The sequence below is a fragment of the Myotis myotis genome, unplaced genomic scaffold (assembly GCF_014108235.1).
Source record: "Myotis myotis isolate mMyoMyo1 unplaced genomic scaffold, mMyoMyo1.p scaffold_m19_p_34, whole genome shotgun sequence".
In the NCBI taxonomy this organism is placed as follows: Eukaryota; Metazoa; Chordata; class Mammalia; order Chiroptera; family Vespertilionidae; genus Myotis; species Myotis myotis.
This window is the reverse complement of record NW_023416340.1, coordinates 690,271-709,006: the sequence shown is the minus strand read 5'-3', so window position 1 is coordinate 709,006 and position 18,736 is coordinate 690,271. Positions and strand designations below refer to the sequence as shown.

At 42.6% G+C, this 18,736-nt stretch overlaps 1 protein-coding gene and 1 non-coding gene across 2 annotated transcripts in view; both read left to right on the top strand.

The window, feature by feature from the left end:
• The window catches only part of ARHGAP35 (Rho GTPase activating protein 35), a 136,912-nt gene that overhangs the window by 82,143 nt on the left and 36,033 nt on the right, over positions 1-18,736 (top strand). The window lies entirely within an intron of this gene.
• On the top strand, positions 9,448-9,554 carry LOC118652847. The gene has a single exon (XR_004966715.1). It is a non-coding gene; the product is annotated as a U6 spliceosomal RNA (small nuclear RNA).

The window sequence follows — 18,736 nt, the reverse complement described above, 5'->3', positions numbered from 1 at the left end:
CTGTGGTTAGCACAGATCTTGATAACTCCGTGGTTTTTACTTGCCCAGCCATCAAAGGGCATTGCTCTCTGATTAACTTTTGACCATTGGTAGCACAGATAAGTTGGTGGTGTTATTGACACCTACCAGTGCGACTCCAAAATGAAAGGTTAAGCCCTGCGGGCATTTGGAGGGGAGGAAAAATGAGGCAGAGTCCAGAAGCAGGCTCTTACTCCTGTATCTCTGAGGGTGATCTCGAAGCCCTGCAGCCATGACTTAAGGCTGTGGCTGTAGATCAGCTTGTCTGCATTGCTTGCAGGTCAGAGGTGGCCCTCGGCTCCTCTGCAAATGGAAGCCCTCTATAAAAATGGCCTTTGACAGGATACTTAGAGCTGTGACCTTCCTTCTGGTTTAGCTCATTTGCCTGGGTAAATGAGCAGAGTGTTTTCTGCGTGGCAGATTTAAATTTCACCACTAATTGAGGGTAACATCTTTAGGGGAAAATGCTCACCATTAGATCAGAGGCCTTTGGGAGACAGCCAGGCAACAAACACATCAGGGCAGATGAAAGCAGGAGGTGGGGATGGGGAGAGGACAGAGTGCAAGTGTTATTGGTAACGTGGGACGGGCCTCGGAGAAGCCAGGTGAGGACTTTTGCCCCGTGCCTGTGGGGATCGTGCGCCTGTGCACGTACCACTGCATATTATATGTGTTTTGGTGGCCTGCCACCCTTATTTTCTTGCCACTGAATAATCTATTCAGGATGAACCTGGAGCCAAACTGCCTGGGTTCAGATCTTCGCTCTGCTGCTTCTGAACAAATGTTTAACCTCTCTGTGACTCAGTTTCCTTGACTGTCAAATGAAAATAAAGATAGTGCTTTGAGCCATTGAGATGACTCAGCATGTTAAAGACCTTATAACCTGCTAAGTACTATTATAAGGTCTTTAACATGCTGAGTCATCTCAATGGCTCAGCATGTTAAAGACCTTATAATAGTACTTAGCAGGTTATAAGTGGTCAGTTAGCATTTGCTGCTATTACCGTTCTTGGCACTGTCTCAGATGCATCTTCCACTGGAGTTGGGCCTCTCAACTTGCTGGGGCCCCCCATCTGCCAAGCCCTCCTGGCCACTGGGCTTTGTCCTCCTCCCCTGTACAGAGGCCTGAGCTCTCCTTCAAGGTCCAGCCCAGGCTTCTCCCTTCGGGAGAGTGACTCACACTCCCCTTCCTGAGTTCCTTCGGGGCCTAGAGGAGGGTGGGTCAAGCATGGACTCTGGAACCGGTGACCTTCCATTTAAAATCCCAGCTCTGCTACTTCTCTCAGCTAAACTGCTTTCCTCTGTAAGACACAGCTACTGGTGACAGCCACCTTATTAGCACTATGAGATTGAATGAGATCGTGTGCCTGATTATGCCGGGCACATAGTAAACACTCAGAAAAGGGGAGGGAGCTTATTATTTCAAGGCGAAATTTTCAGCATCAATATCTTGCCTGTCCTCTGATTATCTCATGGGTTGGTTTTAAATCCCTATTTAGACAGTTCACTCCTTACTGTCAGAGATCTTTGTTTCCTGTTGTTTTAGATCTTCTCCATGCTTACACAGCCTGTGATAAAGACTTGGGAATATTTTTTTTCCACAGAGCTATCTCCATTTTACCTCACTCTTTAGATAAGTAGTCCTTTGTGCATTTATTTCTCTGCCTAGTTCCAGAGGGCAGAGAACTGAAGGGCCTAGAACCATAAGGATACTGTCATTTATTCAGCACATAGATATCGAGTGCCAAGTCAAATATAAAGAATCTCAGTGATGCCCTGGTTGGTGTTGTTCAGTGATTAGAGTATCAACCCATGCACCAAAGGGTCACAGGTTCGACTTCTGGTCAAGGTCACGTACCTAGATTGCAGGTTTGACCCCCGATCGGGGCACATGCAGGAGGCATCCAATTGATGTATCTCCTCACATTGGTGTTTCTTTCTCTCCCCCCCCCCCCTTCCCTCCCTTCTGCTCTCTAAAAAGCAATAGAAAAAAATATCCTGGGGTGAGGATTAACAAAACAAAAAGAAAGAATCTCAGTGATCACTGTTCTGGAGGAATAAATGAAGCAGGATAGTGGATGTGAAATGTCTGGGGTGTTGAAGTTTTAGATAAGGAGGGCTGGAGGCCTGAAGGAAATGAGAGAGGGAGCCATGCCATTTCCTGGGAAAGAACTTTCCAGACAGAGAACAGAAGAGTGAGTCTAAAATTCCTGAGACTAGAACATTCTTGGTGAAACCTTGGCTTTTACTCAGAAGTTAGAAGCCAATGACGGGGTTATGAATGGACCGTATTTGGCCTTTGTTTAATAAAATTACTGGCCATTGTGTGGAAAACAGTCTTGACCCTTGAGGACTTGAATGCCCTTGATCTAGCTGCCTTTTTGCAAATCTTCCTCCATTCTGCCCTTCGTTTCTCTGGATATATACCCAGTTTCCCATATTGCTGGCATGGGTTTACCTAGACCCGTGGTCAGCAAACCCCGGCTCGTGAGCCACATGTGGCTCTTTGGCCCCTTGAGTGTGGCTCTTCCACAAAATACCACGTGCGGGTGCGCACGTACAGTGCGATTGAAACTTCGTGGCCCATGCGCAGAAGTCAGTATTTTGTGGACGAGCCGGTATTTTGTGGAAGAGCCACACTCAAGGGGCCAAATAGCCACATGTGGCTCAGGAGCCTCGGTTTGCCGGGCCGCAGTTTGCCGACCACTGATAGACCATTGGTTTAGAACTAAAAGGATGGAGGGGTATAAATCAGCATGGTGAGCAGATGAGCCAAAACTGGGAGAATGCCAAAACCGGTAAGCAGGGTGTCAGTGCCCAGTCCTGGCTGGCCTTTCAAGCCTCATCTTTCTTTTGTAATCCTCACCCGAACATATGTTTTTATTGATACTTAGAGTGAGAGGAAGGGTGGGGGGAGAAACATCGATGTGAGAGAGAAACATTGATTAGTTGCCCTCCCATACGTGCCCTGATCAGGGGATTGAACCCGAAATCTATGTATATGCCCTGACTGGAAATCAAACCCACATCCTTTTGGTGTACAGGACGTTCCAACTAACTGAGCCACCCAGCCAGGGCAAACCTCATCTTTTTTATACTTTTCAGCTTCATGCCTCCCTGTCTTTGCTCATCACTGTTCTTACTGCCTCACATGTAGTTATCTCATCTGACAAATCCCTCTTTAAAAAAAATCTTTATTGATTTTAGAGAGAGAGGAAGGAAGAGGGCTAGAGAGATATAGAAACATCTATGAGAGAAAGAAACATCGATTGGCTGATTCCTACATGCCCCTTTCTGGGAATCCAGCCAGCAACCTGGGCGCATGTAGCCTGTCCAGGAATCAAACCAGTAACCTCTTGGTCAGCCGTGGGCAAACTACGGCCCGTTTGAAATGAATAAAACTATTGAAAAAAAAGACCGTACCCTTTTATGTAATGATGTTTACTTTGAATTTATATTAGTTCACACAAACACTCCATCCATGCTTTTGTTCCGGCCCTCCGGTCCAGTTTAAGAACCCATTGTGGCCCTCGAGTCAAAAAGTTTGCCCACCCCTGCTCTTGGTTCATGGGGTCGATGCTTAACCACTGAGTGAAACCAGCTGAGAGGTTTCCCACTGTTGACATGCCTCTACTATAGCATTTTTTCACTTGTATTGGGGTTAAATGAGGTCATAAGGGTGGGGCCATGATCTGATAAAATTAGTGTCCTTAAAAGAACAGAGCTCTCTAGGGGAGGGTGGGGGTAAGGAGGAGAGATCAACCAAAGGACTTGTATGCATGCATATAAGCCTAACCAATGGACACAGACAACAGGGGGGAGAGGACATGAGTGGGGGAGGGGGGACAATGGGGCGATAAGGACACATATGTAATACCTTAATAAAGAAAAAAAAAATTTTTTTTTAATTAAAAAAAAAAAAAAAGAAGAACTGCTCTCACCAGAAACCAAATTGGCCAGCACCTTGAATTTGGACTTCCCAGCCTCTAGAAATTTGAGAAAATAAACTTCTGTTGTTCAAGCCACCCAGTCTATGGTATTTTGTCATGGCGACCCCAGCAAATAAATACAGATGGCAAGGTGCCTGTTGTGGGCATCAGAACTGAGATCCTTAAGGTGGGGTCTGAGCCTTTCTGCATTTATGTGTCCCCATGGGACCTGGCTCTTCAGATACCTCATTCAGGTATCTTTGTGTTCACATGACCAGAACAGAACAATTGGGTCAGTAGGAATGGGAATTGAGGCAACAGAGTCAAAAGGACTGAGACTGGTGGAAGAAGACGTGGAAGACTAACACTTGAGAATCCTGGTCTAAAAAGATAAGATCACTCTTTTGTGTGGTACCTGGCTCTCAGGTGGTTTGTTTGTTTGAAATGCAAGATGACTTGGGTATCAGGCAATTCAGGCCCGCTTTTTCAAACAGATGCAAGGCCTTGAGATTTCACCCCGGTTACGTCCTTTCACTCTTGGCTAGAACCCTTTGGCTATTTAAATCTGGTGGCCTCCCAAAAGTTTTTTGTGTGTGTTTTGTTTTTTTAAACAACAAACACAATTTATCTTTTCACGTAAGCTGCAATTTGGTTGAAATCAGACCTTCGTAGTATGTAGTCCAGAGCTCCTGATAACTGGAACTACAATCAGTGTTTCTGTTTTGTGATCTATTTTTTGTGTTTCAAAAGCCACAACAGAAAAACTCCTTCTTCTGTGTGGTTGTCAGGAGCCGGCATTTGGGCCATGGCAGCAAGAGAGGCTTCTGTAGAAACTTAAACTATACGGAGGGATTTCACTTCTTGGGCTGGGCTCTCCACATATTCTTCCTCTAACGGGTGAAGGGCGTGAAGGGCCTCAAATCTGAATTCACAACTTCCCTGAGACTTGAAAAATGTGGGTTACGTATTTGTTGGTGGTGTTTTAATATCACTAGGTCTAGAGGAGGAAAAATAAAGTGGAAACACCTAGCCTGAATTGAACTAAATATAGCAATTCTTGATTCTCAGAAGCCCCTTGGTTCTAAGTGGCCCCCATCTTTGTGATAACAGCTACTGGGAAAGGGGTTGTGGGCAGCACAGTAAGTACAGGTATTAATGATCAGTTAGCCTAGTTTGGAAAAATGGGCTGAGATGTACATCATCGGATGGAAGGAATGTGGTGGTAGCTGCTTTAACAACAATAATGATGAGGATAATTAACATTTAGGAGGCCTCGTCCTAAGCTCTTGATAAGCATGATTTTCATTCCGTCCTCACCGTGAGAGACAGAGCGCCAGAGGAGTCGTCCCGTGCCCACACACAGCCTTTCAACTGCCTTCTTGGCAGCAGTTATGGAAGGCCAACAATATCGCTCTAATCTGAACATCGCTACTTCATATTTCCTGTATTTGGGGAAAGGAAGCTTTAGCTTCAGTAATCTTTGAAGGGAAGGACTTACGCAGCATTTAAATAATATAAGTAAGAAGCCCCTTAAGCCATTGAAGAAAAAAATGCGTGTCTCTTTTTTTACAAAATGGAAATTGCTGTATTATTGGCATACTTTTCTTCTTGAAAGATATAAAGAAGAAAGTAAAAAGGAGCCTTAATCCCGCCCCCAGTTAAAAGCATTGTTTAACAAGTGAGAGGATTCAGCAAAGCTGTGAGGAACAGTCAATCCACTGGGGTCAGCCTGCTTGGATGCCAGGCTAGTTCTGCAGCCTCATTAGCTCTGTGATATTGGGCAAGTGACTTATTCTAGCTAAGCCTCAGTTTCCTCCCTCGTCTGTTAAAGGGGATGATGACAAAAACAATATATTGACATGTCCATATGTCCTTCTAGATTTAACCAACTACTTTCTTTCTTTTTTAATCCTCTTTTGATATTTTCTTATTGATTTTTTTTTTTTTTTTTTTTTTTTTATGAGAGAGTGGAAGTGAGAGGGAAAGACAGAGAAAAACGTCTGATGTGAGAGAGACACATCGATTGGTTGCCTTCTGCACGCACCCTGACCAGGGTCGGGGATCGAGCCTGTACGTGCCCTTGACTGGGATCAAACTCAGGACCCTTCATTCCACAGTATCCACTGAGCCAAACCGGCCAGGGCAGTGGTTGGTTTCAAAATACCAACTTCTGCGCATGGGCCACGAAGTTTCAATCGCACTGTACGTGCGCGCCCGCACGTGGTATTTTTTGGAAGAGCCACACTCGGGGCCAAAGAGCCGCATGTGGCTCACGAGCCGCAGTTTGCCGACCACTGGGCTAGGGCAACCAGCTACTTCTAAGCATTTGAAAAATACTTGCTCTCAGCAAACTAATTACAAATGATTCTTAGCTATTCTTAAAGCAAACCTTCTAACATTGCTAGTCAAATGGTACTGTCCTTTTCATCTTTTTTTTAAAGTCTATTTTGAACTATTAATGTATGGCTAAGCTATTAGATGATTTGTGCATCCAAATAGGTTTTTTTCAGTTACTCACATTTGTGAGGTCGGGCATGATGACCATTTGCTGTGGCGGCACAGTGTTTGATGCAGACACCTGGACATCTGACTCAGGCAATGAGGATGCTTACCGAGCACCTTCCGTAGTCCGGAAGACAATGTATAGGACATGATCCTTGCCCTTCGAAGTTAGGAAATGAGAATGGGGGAATAGGTATAGGAGGAAGGATTTGCCTGTGTTCAAACAAGACTGAGAACAGAGCCAATTTATCTCTCATATCCTTAATTTCTTTCTTTTTTTAAAAAAAGAAAGTTTTTTTAAATTGATTTTAGAAGAGAAAGGAAGGGAGAGGGAGAGAGAATAATATCGATTGGCTGCCTCCTGCACATCCCCACCGAGCCCGCAACCCAGGCATGTGCCCTGACTGGGAATCAAACCGGGGACCTCTCAGTGCATGGGCCGATGCTTAACCAACTGAACCACACCAGCCAGGGCCCCTTAATTTCTTCAATGCAGAGCAAAGATCACATGCCTTCCTTACCTATGGGATGAGTGATATTAAAGATCAAAAGACAGACACATGGAAATGTAAATTATAAAACTTCTTTGCAGCTATAATTGTCTTGCGGTATGTTGGTCTCATAATTTGTAAAGTAGAAGTAAGGCCTTCAGCTACTCTTGAATAGGTATGTCTTAGGTGCTGTTCTCATCTAGTCTTGACAACAGTCCTGCGAGGGAGGACTTCTAATAATGCTATAGAGATTAGAGGTGATGTCCTAGCTGGTTTGGCTCAGTGAATGGAGCGTCAGTCTGCAGACTGAAGGGTCCCAGTTTCAATTCCAGTCAAGGGCACATGCCCGGGTTGTGGGCTCGGTCTCCAGTGCGGGGCGTGCAGGAGGCAGCCAATCAATGATTTCCTCTCATCATTGATGTTTCTGTCTCTCTCTTCCTCTCCCTTCCTCTCTGAAGTCAATAAAAATACATTTTTTTAAAAAAAGATTAGAGGTGATTGGCAGCCATGCTTTCCCAAATCAGGATCTGGATTATCATAACTTTGGTCTTATTCTTGCATATCTTATCTATTAAAAGGTTGTCAATTTAATCTTGACCTGCACTATGGGTCTCGCAGACTTTGATTTTAGTAGGCCACTACAGTTACCCTTAGCATTTTGGGGGTGACAGAGGAGTGCCAGCTTTTGTTCTGCCACACAAGGACATTAATTTAAATATATATATATATTTTTTTTTAACTTATTTCATAAAAGAGAATACTTATCGACTCCAAAGTAGTAGGAAAGATGACTTCAGACAAAATACAAGCCAGCTCACTATTTTTTTTTAATCATGTGTTTGTTACAAAATTCAGAACAGTATTGCAGTGGAAAAGTATGTCTCCCCTCCTAGCCTTTTATCCCTGTCCCCTAAACTAGCAAGCTCCCTTGTCTGTATGTAAGTTTCACATATCTTAGTTTGTTGCTTGACTTTATTTATAACCTTTCTCCCATATAGAATTTATTTCTTTGTTTGTTTTTACAGTTGAATTTTCCATTATTTCTTTTGGCTTCTGGACTTTTGATATATTTAGAAAGGGTTACCCCACTCCAAGATTATTTATGAAAGTCTCCCATAGTTTTTTCCTATGATTTTTATGGCTTTATTTTTATCTGTAATTTATTCTGTGGAAGATGCAACATTATTTCACTTGTGACAACAGTGTTTATTGCATGATTTGTCTTCCTGCCACTAATCTGAAAGCCACTTATATACCAACTTCCTTTATGTATTGGGGTGTCTTTCTGAACCCTCTAATTTCATTTATCTAGATAGTGAACCACCCATCCATCCATTTGCAGAACTACACTGAATCACCAGTTTCACTAATTTTAAGTGTACACTCGGTGAGTTTTGACAAATGAATATAGTTGTATAACCATCACCACAGTCAAGATACAGAGTTTCTTGGGTTTTTAAATTTAGATAAATAGTTTTTAACATCTGTAAATAATTATTGCTTACTTCCTTTTCCTCATCTTTATTTCTCTGGTATTTTTTTCTCTGGATTCTTTAGATTGCTTAATAGTACCTCCAGGGCAATAGTAAATAATGCTAGTAATAGTGGAGCTTCTTATCTTGCTTCTTATTAGCTTTGGGGAGGAGATAAATAAAGTATTTTCATTTTAAGGATTTATTTATCCTTTTTTACTAAGAATTTTTTTTTGTCTTATCAAGAATGGAGTTAAATTATATCAAATATCTTTTGAGCTCTTATGAAGATGCCATCATAATTTTTTTATCTATATAAGTATACATTAAATCACTAATTTTCTACTATTGACCCACCCTAGCAGTCGTGTAATAAACCATACTTGCTGTGGTATAATGGGAAATAGATATTTGGTCTTCCTCCCCATGTTCAGGCACAGAGTTCCTAAAACCCTTGGAATCTCTGAGGTGGTGAGTTTGTTTTTTGGTTTTGTGTGTGTGTGTGTGTGTTTTGTTTTTTTGTTTTTTGTTTTGTTTTTTGGGTGTGTGTGTGTGTGTGTGTGTGTGTTTTGTTTTGTTAATCCTCACCCAAGGATATTTACTTCATTGATTTTTTTAGAGAATGAAAGGAAAAGGGGCGGGCAGAGAGTGATATCAGTTGGTTGCCTCCTGCACAAGCCCTTACCAGGCCAGGGTCTAACATGAAACCCAGGTACGTGCCCTTAACTATAGGAATCAAACCGTGACCCGTCAGTGTGCAGGCCAGTGCTCTGACCACTGACCCGGACCAGCCAGGGCAGGTGATGAGAATCATGTAAGCTAACGAGATGACTGGTTACTGGGGGCCTCTAGATAGCTTCAGGATGGGGGCTGGTCACCGGGACCTAAGGCATGATGATTCGAGAATTGGAACTTTTAGTTCCGCCTCCAACCTAACAGAAGGGACAAGAGGCTGAAGACTGAGCTCAAACACCAGCGGCCACGTGATTTAACAGCCGTGCTGGGTGCTGAGACCTCCATAAAAACCCCTAAATTGTGTTCGCCTTGGCAGCACATACACTAATATTAGAACGGTACAGAGAAGGTTAGCATGGTCCCTGCACAAGGATGACCTGCAAATTCCTGAAGTGTTCCATATTTAAAAAAAAACACACCTAAATGTTGGTGTTCAAAGAGCTCCTGGTTGAGATGCTGGGAGGGTGGCACACTAGGAGAGGACATGGAAGCTCCATGCCTCTTCCCCGGTACCTTGCCCTAGCATCTCTTCCATTTGGCTGTTTCTGAGTTTTAAGCTTTATAATAAACCTGAAATAATAGTAATTAAAATGTGTTCCTGAAGAGAAGTGCGGGGACCCCTGACTTCTAGTCTATCAGTCAGAAGAAGTACAGGAGGCTGGGACTTGTGACTGGCATCTGAACTGAGGCCAGTCTTGTGATCTGAGCCCCTAACCCAGTGATGGCGAACCTATGACACGTGTGTCAGAGGTGACATGCGAACTCATTTTTTTGGTTGATTTTCCTTTGTTAAATGGTATTTAAATATATAAAATAAATATCAAAAATATAAACCTTTGTTTTACTATGGTTGCAAATATCAAAAAATTTCTATATGTGATACAGCTCCAGAGTTAAGTTAGAGTTTTTCAAAATGCTGACACGCCGAGCTCAAAAGGTTCGCCATCACTGCCCTAACCTGTAAGTTCTGTCCTAACTCCAAGTAGTTAGTGTCAGAATTGAATTGAATTGAACACCCAGCTGCTACTCAGAACATTGGAGAACTGGTTGATGTGAGGGAAAAACCCACATTTGTTGTCACAAGTGTTGTGAATAAAAACAGATCACTTGGTCATAGAGTATTATTTTTAAACTAGTGGCCCGGTGCATGAAATTTGTGCACATTAAAAGGGGATTAATTACAGGAAATGTTTTAATATTGCTGTTTGCCCTTTATAATAGAAGTGTCAGAGATGAAAGGAAATTAGTAAAATATATACGAAAATCTTCCTCCTATCAGAGTCTGGGGCGCACCGCAGGTCCCAGAGTCAAGTCCCCGCCCACCCGTGGCGCCTCAAAATTGTGCAAGACCCAGACCCAGCCAGCCCCACCCCCATTGGGCGAGATCCAGACCCGGCCGGCCCCACCCTTGTCAAGCCCTGCCGGGCAGGGGGCACAGCCTCAGGTCCCCCAGTGCACCCTCAAGTCCCCCGGCCTAGTGCCAGGGTGAGCAGCGCAGCCTGAGGTCCCTGGCACGGGGGGGGGGGGGGGTTCCTTGAGGTCCCCTGTCAAGCCCTGCCAGGTGAGGGATGCAGCCTGAGATCCCCCATCAATCCCCACTGGATGTAGGGCACAGCCTCAGGGCCCCTGTCAAGCCCCACCTGGTAGGGGGGATGCAGCCTCAGGTCCCCCAGGGCAGGGGGAGCAGCCTGAGGTCCCCCAGCCCAGCACCGGGGCGGGGAGCGCACCTTGAGGTCCCCCGTCAAGCCCCGCTAGGCAGGGGGCATGGCCTTGGGTCCCCTGGCCCTGTGCCGGGGTGGGGGGTGTAGCCTGAGGTCCCCCGGGGCTGGGGTGCAACCTCAGGTCCCCTGTCCCGGCCCAGCACCATGCAGCCTCAGGTCCCTGCCGATTGCTCGTTAGATTGCTCATTACGGCTTGTTATGGGAACTCGGCCTCTGCTGTGGATGCAGCCATCTTGTGTTACAGAAACTACACCTCAGCTGTGGGTGCCACCATCTTTGTGATGGTGTGATGGTCAATTTGCATATTCCCTCTTTATTAGATGGGATGTGCTGCTGAATACTCTGCTAATAGGTTTTTACCCAGTATTCATAAGCATGGTTACTCTGTAGAGATTTTTCCTCTTAAATGTTCAAGTGTTAGTCAAAGGGCTTTTTGGCCAGATGTGAATTTATTGGGTTAGCCCTTCTTTCCTTGAGGATGTTATAGGCACAATTCTGATGTCTTTTAGCATGGACTATGGATTTTAGACATCTGAGAACAGTCAGTGTTTTGCCTAAATGCCTCAAAGGTTTTTTTTAAGTTAATAAGTCTACCAGGACATGTTTTTCCTGGAGCATGGTGTGAGCCCTTTAATCTGTACATTCCAGTCATCCTAACTTAGGTTCTGCATGTCCCTTATTGGGTTTTCAGCAATGTCTTGTCTTTTTCCATGTAGTGTTGTGTGTGTTTTTTTCCTATAATGGAAAAAATACCATTTTTCTCTTTTATTTCTCTGAGCTCTGCTCCTAAATGTTTTATCTACTTTTGTCATTTAATATCATTTCTAAGTGATCATGCCTCTGCTTTGCACATTCTGTTTCATAGAGGGGATTGCACTTGTCATTTGTTTTTAATTCATGGGAATATATTTTCATTTACTACATGGCAGCATTTTTGGTGACTGTTCTTTGCAGTTGGGTTTTTCTTATACCTTCCCTCTTTGCTGGTGGTCTTCCTGGAAATGTTGAACATTAAATTTAAATGTACCACAAAATTTAAATGTATAGTCCATCGAAAGATAAATATAAGAATATTCATAGTGATTCCTTCTATAAGAGCTAAAATGAGCAAGTCAAATGTCAAAAACAGTAAATCAATGAATAGTGCATTTATACAATGGAATATACTTTATGGGAATGGAAATGAACAAACCTTAGCTATACACACGCTACAATATAGATGCATTTCACATAACACTGAACAAAAGACTCCAGGTGAAGGTTGGCTACGTAATTTGCAGGTCCCTGTGCAAATTGAAAGTGGAAGATCCATGTTTAAAATGAGGGAAAAGGTATTCTAAAGGCACATATAAAAGCCTTTCTCCCTTTTTTCTACCGTCTCTTAACTTGTCATGCAATTTTCCATGCAGTATTCTTGTTGGCTATATACTATACTTAGAAGCGATATGTAAGATATGTGTCTATTCAACATTTTGGATAACAACAAATAATTTTCCAAAATGGTCATAACAATTTATACTCCCAAAGTATGAGATTACTATTACTCTACATTCTTACCAACACTGATATTGTGAGGGTTTGTTTTTTTAATTGCAGCTTGCGTGTATTTTGTATTTTTCTAGACACTAAAGCAGCTGAGTAGCTTTTCGTATGCCTATTGGCTGTTTTAATATAGCTTTTTTGTGAAGAGTCTAATAGAGTATTCATTTTTCTAATAGATTGTGTGTTTTTCTCCTTGTCATTTTGAAGTAGTTCTCTTTGTATTCTGGATCAGAGTACTTTGATTCTAAATGTTGAAAAATCTTCCCCTTATCTGAATCTTGATTTTTAAGAGTCTTTGTAGTATCTTTTGAAGAATAGAAATTTCCTCAGTAATTAGACTGGGCAATAGAAATGGATGAAAAGTTCATTTTTATTGTACAAATCAATGTGAGTTACTTTTTATTATTTAACCTACAGAAACAAGTCTGATGTCATTTTAATGGACAAAGATTACTTATCTGTGAATACCAATTTTCCTAACTTAGATTATATAATAAACTGGACCGAAATGGCAAAAAATAATAAAATAAATAAATGTATAGTTCAGTATGTGCTGCATCCTTTTAAAACTGTCATTCATCTTTGAATAAGGTGATTCCTTTCTAGTCTTAGAATTTGCAGAAAATTTTTTTGGTGAGAGGCTAGCTTAGCAGAAGTTTTCCTTAAATATTCCATGTGTGAATGGTGCTACTAGCCTTTCTTGTCCTCAGACATGTGGCGTTGGCCATTGTAATACCCCGGGCTCTCTCTCTCTCTGTCACCCTACCTCCCTGATAGACTGCTTCCTGTAGGGTTGACTTGTGTGTATGATTCTTCGTGCCAGGCTGATTCAGAGGAAGCCTCAGTCACCAGTCCCGGAGCCAGTTCCCACTGTTTTGAACAATGGATTGCTGGTGTTCTGCCCTTAGAGTGAAACATTTACTTTGTAGAAATGGACTCGCACATTTTGTCTGACATCTATACCAACAGCCATTCTCTTTCATTGCTTTCCCCAAACACCCTATTTGACCTTTATAGCATTTAGCAGTTCTTACTCATCACATATTGGGGTTTGAGGCCACAGATGTCTCTGGTTTTGTCACAGATACGATGTTTCTGATTCAAGAAATTCTCCTGGCTGCTTTTGTGTGGTTCTCCAAAGGATAAGGGGTAAAGTCGTTTTTATTCTGCCACTTTAAAACTAAGTACAGTCTTCTAACTGTAATAAATTTAGCATTCTGAAATCCATACCACCACCACCACCACCCCCCCCTTTTTTTTTTGGCCTATGATGAGAACTTCTTACTGGTTGGGAAATTGCTGCTTTTGTTTAAAGGTAACCCGATCCTGTCTCTTGTCTTGGGAGTGGCTTGAGGGTTTAGTGAGGAGGATGTGCTTAGATGCCTTCCTGCCTTCTCTCCATTAGCCGGCTATTTCTGTCTCCCTCTGATTTTATTAGCATGTCAGTTAGAGCCATGTGCTCTGGTGCCCATATCCTGTGTGTGGATATTACTCTGCTGAGAAACTTGAGGAAGATGTGTTTCCTCTGTTACCAGGTAGTGTGTGCTGCAGGAGTCAATGCAGACCAGACAGGAAGTCACTGGTGAGCTGGTGGGTGACAGACTATAGATCCCTGTGGCTCCCTTGGAGCATGTATGATGGAGAACTCATAGGTTTTCATTTTTGAGGCTACATAAAAAGAACAAAATTCCTTTTTAGACTATTCTTTTAAACCACAACCGTAATAATGACTATCATTTTTTTGTTTCTTTTTTAAATCCTCACTAGAGGATACTTTTTGCATTGCTTTTTAGAGAGAATGAACGAGAGGGAGGGGGATAGAAAGAGCGTGAAACATCAATGTTAGAGAGACACATCGATTGGTTGTTTCCCGCATGAGCCCCAACCAGGGCCGGGAATTGAACCCTCAACCCTTTGGTGCGTGAGCCTATGCTCTACCACTTAGCACACTGGCCAGGGCTTACTATCATTTCTTTAGCTAAATTTTTTTTCTCTACATTAGGCCAGGTTAAATTTCAGTGACTTAAGCCGAAACCGGTTTGGCTCAGTGGACAGAGCGTCGGCCTGCGGACTGAGGGGTCCCAGGTTCGATTCCGGTCAAGGGCATGTACCTGGGTTGAGGGCACATCCCCAGTGGGAGATGTGCAGGAGGCAGCTGATCGATGTTTCTCTCTCATCGATGTTTCTAACTCTCTATCTCTCTCCCTTCCTCTCTGTGAAAAATCAATAAAATATATTAAAAAAATAAAATAAAATTTCAGTGACTTAAAAGAGCAGGAGCTTCCTTTCTAACCCGTGGTATGTGTCCTCGGGCCTCTGCTCTTCATTGTCCTCACTCAGGGACCCAGCTGACAAGCAGCCCCCCCGCCCCCTCTTTTGAATGATGCTAAGCGCAGAGGGAGAGAGGCCTCTGGAGGCTCTCATTCCAGCAATTAAATGCTTCAGCCTCACTTCACTTCTGCTCATAAGTCATTGGTTAGAACTGGTCACATGGCTTAGCGCAAGCACAGGGGGACAAGGGAATTCATTCTTCTTTGTTCCCTGGAAAGGAGACTGGGACACTGGGACAACCACAGCCACCTGTCAGTTGTCTCAGCAGAATTGGCAAGTGTTTCATTTAGAATTTCTAGTGTTGGGATTTGTACATTTTTCTGTTAGCATACCAATGGATTGGAATGCCTGTGCCTAACTGCATAGACTTTCTGGGTGCTCTTACAGAGAGAGCAAGTTATAAGCTAATTCCTCTTCTCTTTTCTTACTTAATCCCTATATAGCCCTTTGAAATAGACACTACTGTTTTCCTGTTTTAAAGATGAGCTGCTATTGAGGAAAATTAAATCATTTAATCAAAAGTGGCTTAAATAACCCAGCCGGTGTGGGTCAGTGGTTGAGCGTCAACCCATGTACCACAGAGGTCACCAGTTCGATTCCTGGTCAGGGCACATGCCTGGGTTTCAAGCTTGATCCCCAGTAGGAGGCAGCCAATTGATGTTTCTATCTCTCCCTCTCCCTCTCACTTCCTCTCTGAAACCAATAAAAACTTTTTATTTAAGTGTCTTAGCCTGGCCAGTGTGGCTCAGTTGGTTGAGCTTCATCCTGTGCACAGAAAGGTTGCCAGTTCAATTCCCAGTCAGGGCATACAGTATACCAGGGGTCCTCAAACTTTTTAAACAGGGGGCCAGTTCACTGTCCCTCAGACCATTGGAGGGCCGGACTATAGTTTTTTAAAAAAAACTATGAACAAATTCCTATGCACACTGCACATATCTTATTTTGAAGTAAAAAAACAAAACGGGAACAAATACAATATTTGTATTTGCATGTGGTCCACGGGCCGTAGTTTGAGGACCCCTGCAGTATACCTAGGTTTCGGGTTTGATCCCCAGTCAGGGCGTGAACGGAAGACAAGCAGTTGATATTTCTCCCCCAACCCCTCCTGTCTCTAAACATGTCCTCGGGTGAGAATTTTTTTTAAAAATTTTTTTAACTGGCTTAACTAATAAGTAACAGAGTCAGCTCAAATGTCCATCCAAACTGAAGCTCAAACTCTTAACCTTATTTATTTATACCTTAAGGTCTGAGTGTCCCCAATTTTAAAATGAGAAGCAGCTTAGACTAGCTCATCTACAAGGGCCTTGCTGACTTAAAAGTCTGCCCCTCTTCCTGTAACTAGCAGCCCTGGTTGTCTGTGCTGTGCTAGCCCTTATGAGATTTGGCCTTTCCTAGAAGCTGGGAACCAGGTTTTGCAACTGAATAATTTAAAATGGAAGTTTTCATATGGCAGAAAAACATGAGTCATGGCAGCAGGAGCTTTACGTCTCATGCCTGATTGTAACATAGACCTTGGCAACCAGCAGTCTGAGTAGGGTGATTGCTTCTGATCAGAATGTCCAGAGCCAGCATTCTTTGTGGTGGGGACATGTGCACAGCAATAAGTCAGATCTTCCTTGCCTTCTTGGTAAATCTGGCCATTGGGACTAGTTTTTAAAATAGTCCCCAGCTGTTAACTTACAACTGGATTTTTTGCTAGGTCTTTAGGTTTCAAACTACCTTTTGTTGTTGTTGTTAATCCTCACCCGAGGATATTTCCCCATTGATTTTGAGAGAGTGGAAGGTTGGGGGGAGAGATATACATCAATGTTAAAGAGACATATCGATTGGCCGCCTCCCACTCATGCTCCAACCCAGGTACGTGCCCTGGACTGGGAATTGAACCCTCAGGCCAACACTCTAACCATTGGACATGCCAGCCAGGGTTCAAACTTCTCTTTAAATCTTTTGTTGTTCTTGTAAAATAGTACTCCTTATTAAAAATAACCAGAGGCAAGACCTGGCTGGTTTGGCTCAGTGGAAGGAGCGTAGGCCTGGTGACTGAAGGGTTCCAGGTTCAATTCTGGTCAAGGGCATATTCCCGGGTTGCAGGCTTGATCCCCACTGGGGCGGCGGGGGGAGGGGGGGGAGTGCAGAAGGCAGCCAAACAATGATTCTCTCTCATCATTGATATTTCTCTCTCTCTGTCCCTCTCCCTTCCTCTCTGAAATCAATAAAAATATATATTAAAAAAATAATCAGAGGTGATACGTTTAGAAATTGGTACACTTGTTTACTGTTAATGAGAATGTAAATAAATATGGCCTTTTAAAAAAATCTTTTGTTAGTCCGGCTGGGGTGGTTCAGTGGTTGAGAATCTACTATGAACCAGGAAATCATGGTTCCATTCCAGGTCAGGGCACATGCCCAGGTTTCAGGCTCAATCCCCAGTGTGGGGCATGCAGAAGGCAACCGATCAATGACTCTCTCTCATCATTGATATTTCTGTTTCTCTCTCCCTCTCCCTTCCTCTCTGAAGTCAATAAAAATATGTATTTTCAAAAGATCATTTGCTAATATCAGTTAAATTTTTAAACTCTTATGCCCTTGGTCCTGGCCCTTCTGGGAATTTGTTCTTTGGAAATGTTGGCATACGTCCACAAAGGAGTGCACAGGCTGTTTGTTAACAGGAGAATCATGCATCCTTACAGCAGCGTTACGAGGCAGGTGTTGAAAGACAGTAATGAGAATTAGGAAGGAAGGAGGTGGAAAAATAGAAGTCTCCTTGGTGCAGAGTGAGGCAGTTGCTTCCGTTGGAAGACCATCTCATTCATTCACTTGAAAAATATGTTGTATGCTGATCACATGAAACTATGGGCAAGGCTTTGTATACTCTGGAATGTACAGAGTTGGGTCAAATCTGTGTCCTTCCCTCAGAGAGCTTGCATTCAATGGAATTAAGGCAATTCCAGTAGAGTCAAACAATATGATTTTGAGGATACCCGATATCTGCTACACATGAGTTGCAGCTCCATTCATTTGTCCCACAACAACAATGCTTTGATCATCTATTATGTATCACCAGCATGTCTGCTCGAGAATATTATTCCGTTACAGAATTCCCATTACTGTATTTTCCATCTGATTATATTAAATCTCATTAAATTGAGAAATTCTAGGTACATATCAAATGATCAATAAAAATTTGTTGAACAAATTCTTCAGCTACTAGAAACTGAGGTTTCCAATCACTCAAAGGATAGTATCCAAATTCAAAATTAATTCTGAAAGCCTTCTCATCTTTTCTCAAAATCCCATACTCACAGTGTGCTCTCCACTTCCATTCTAAATAGTTCTTTACCACCAGGCTACCTTCCCACTTCCCTTTCTTTCTTCCATTACATTGCCTCTTGGTTTGTTCTATGATTTAATAAGAACAATATCTGTTATCTAATAGAAATAAATCAATGTATAACTTCCAAAAAAAAGGATGAGGTTTACCTATATGTACCAATATGTGAATATGTCCACAATTTATTATAAAGTGAGAAAAGCAAGTTTCAAAATAATGTGTGCAGCATGAGCCCATTTTATAAGGTGGAGGGAACGTGTATGTTTATGACTTAATGAAAACAGCAAAAATTTCAGGGGTGTCTCAGGTGATTCTGGGGGGGCGGGCGGTTGTTGAGAAAGTAGTGGTGAAAAATAGGGCTTGTACTATTTACTCTCTATACTAGTATAATTACTATATTGTATGAAAATAAATTTAACAATAAATGCATATTACTTTTTTAAAAAATTAAACTGTATCGCATTGTTTAAATTAAAAAGTAAAGCCCAGCTGGTGTGACTCAACGGTTGAGCGTCGACCTATGAACCAGGAGGTCACTAAACATAGTGTTCCATGACTTGCTTTTTTTCTACCTAAGAATACATTGTGGATATTTTCTCATATTGGTAGGTATAGTTAAAAGTCAACTATTACTATTACTTCTACTTTCTTCTCCTCCTCCTCC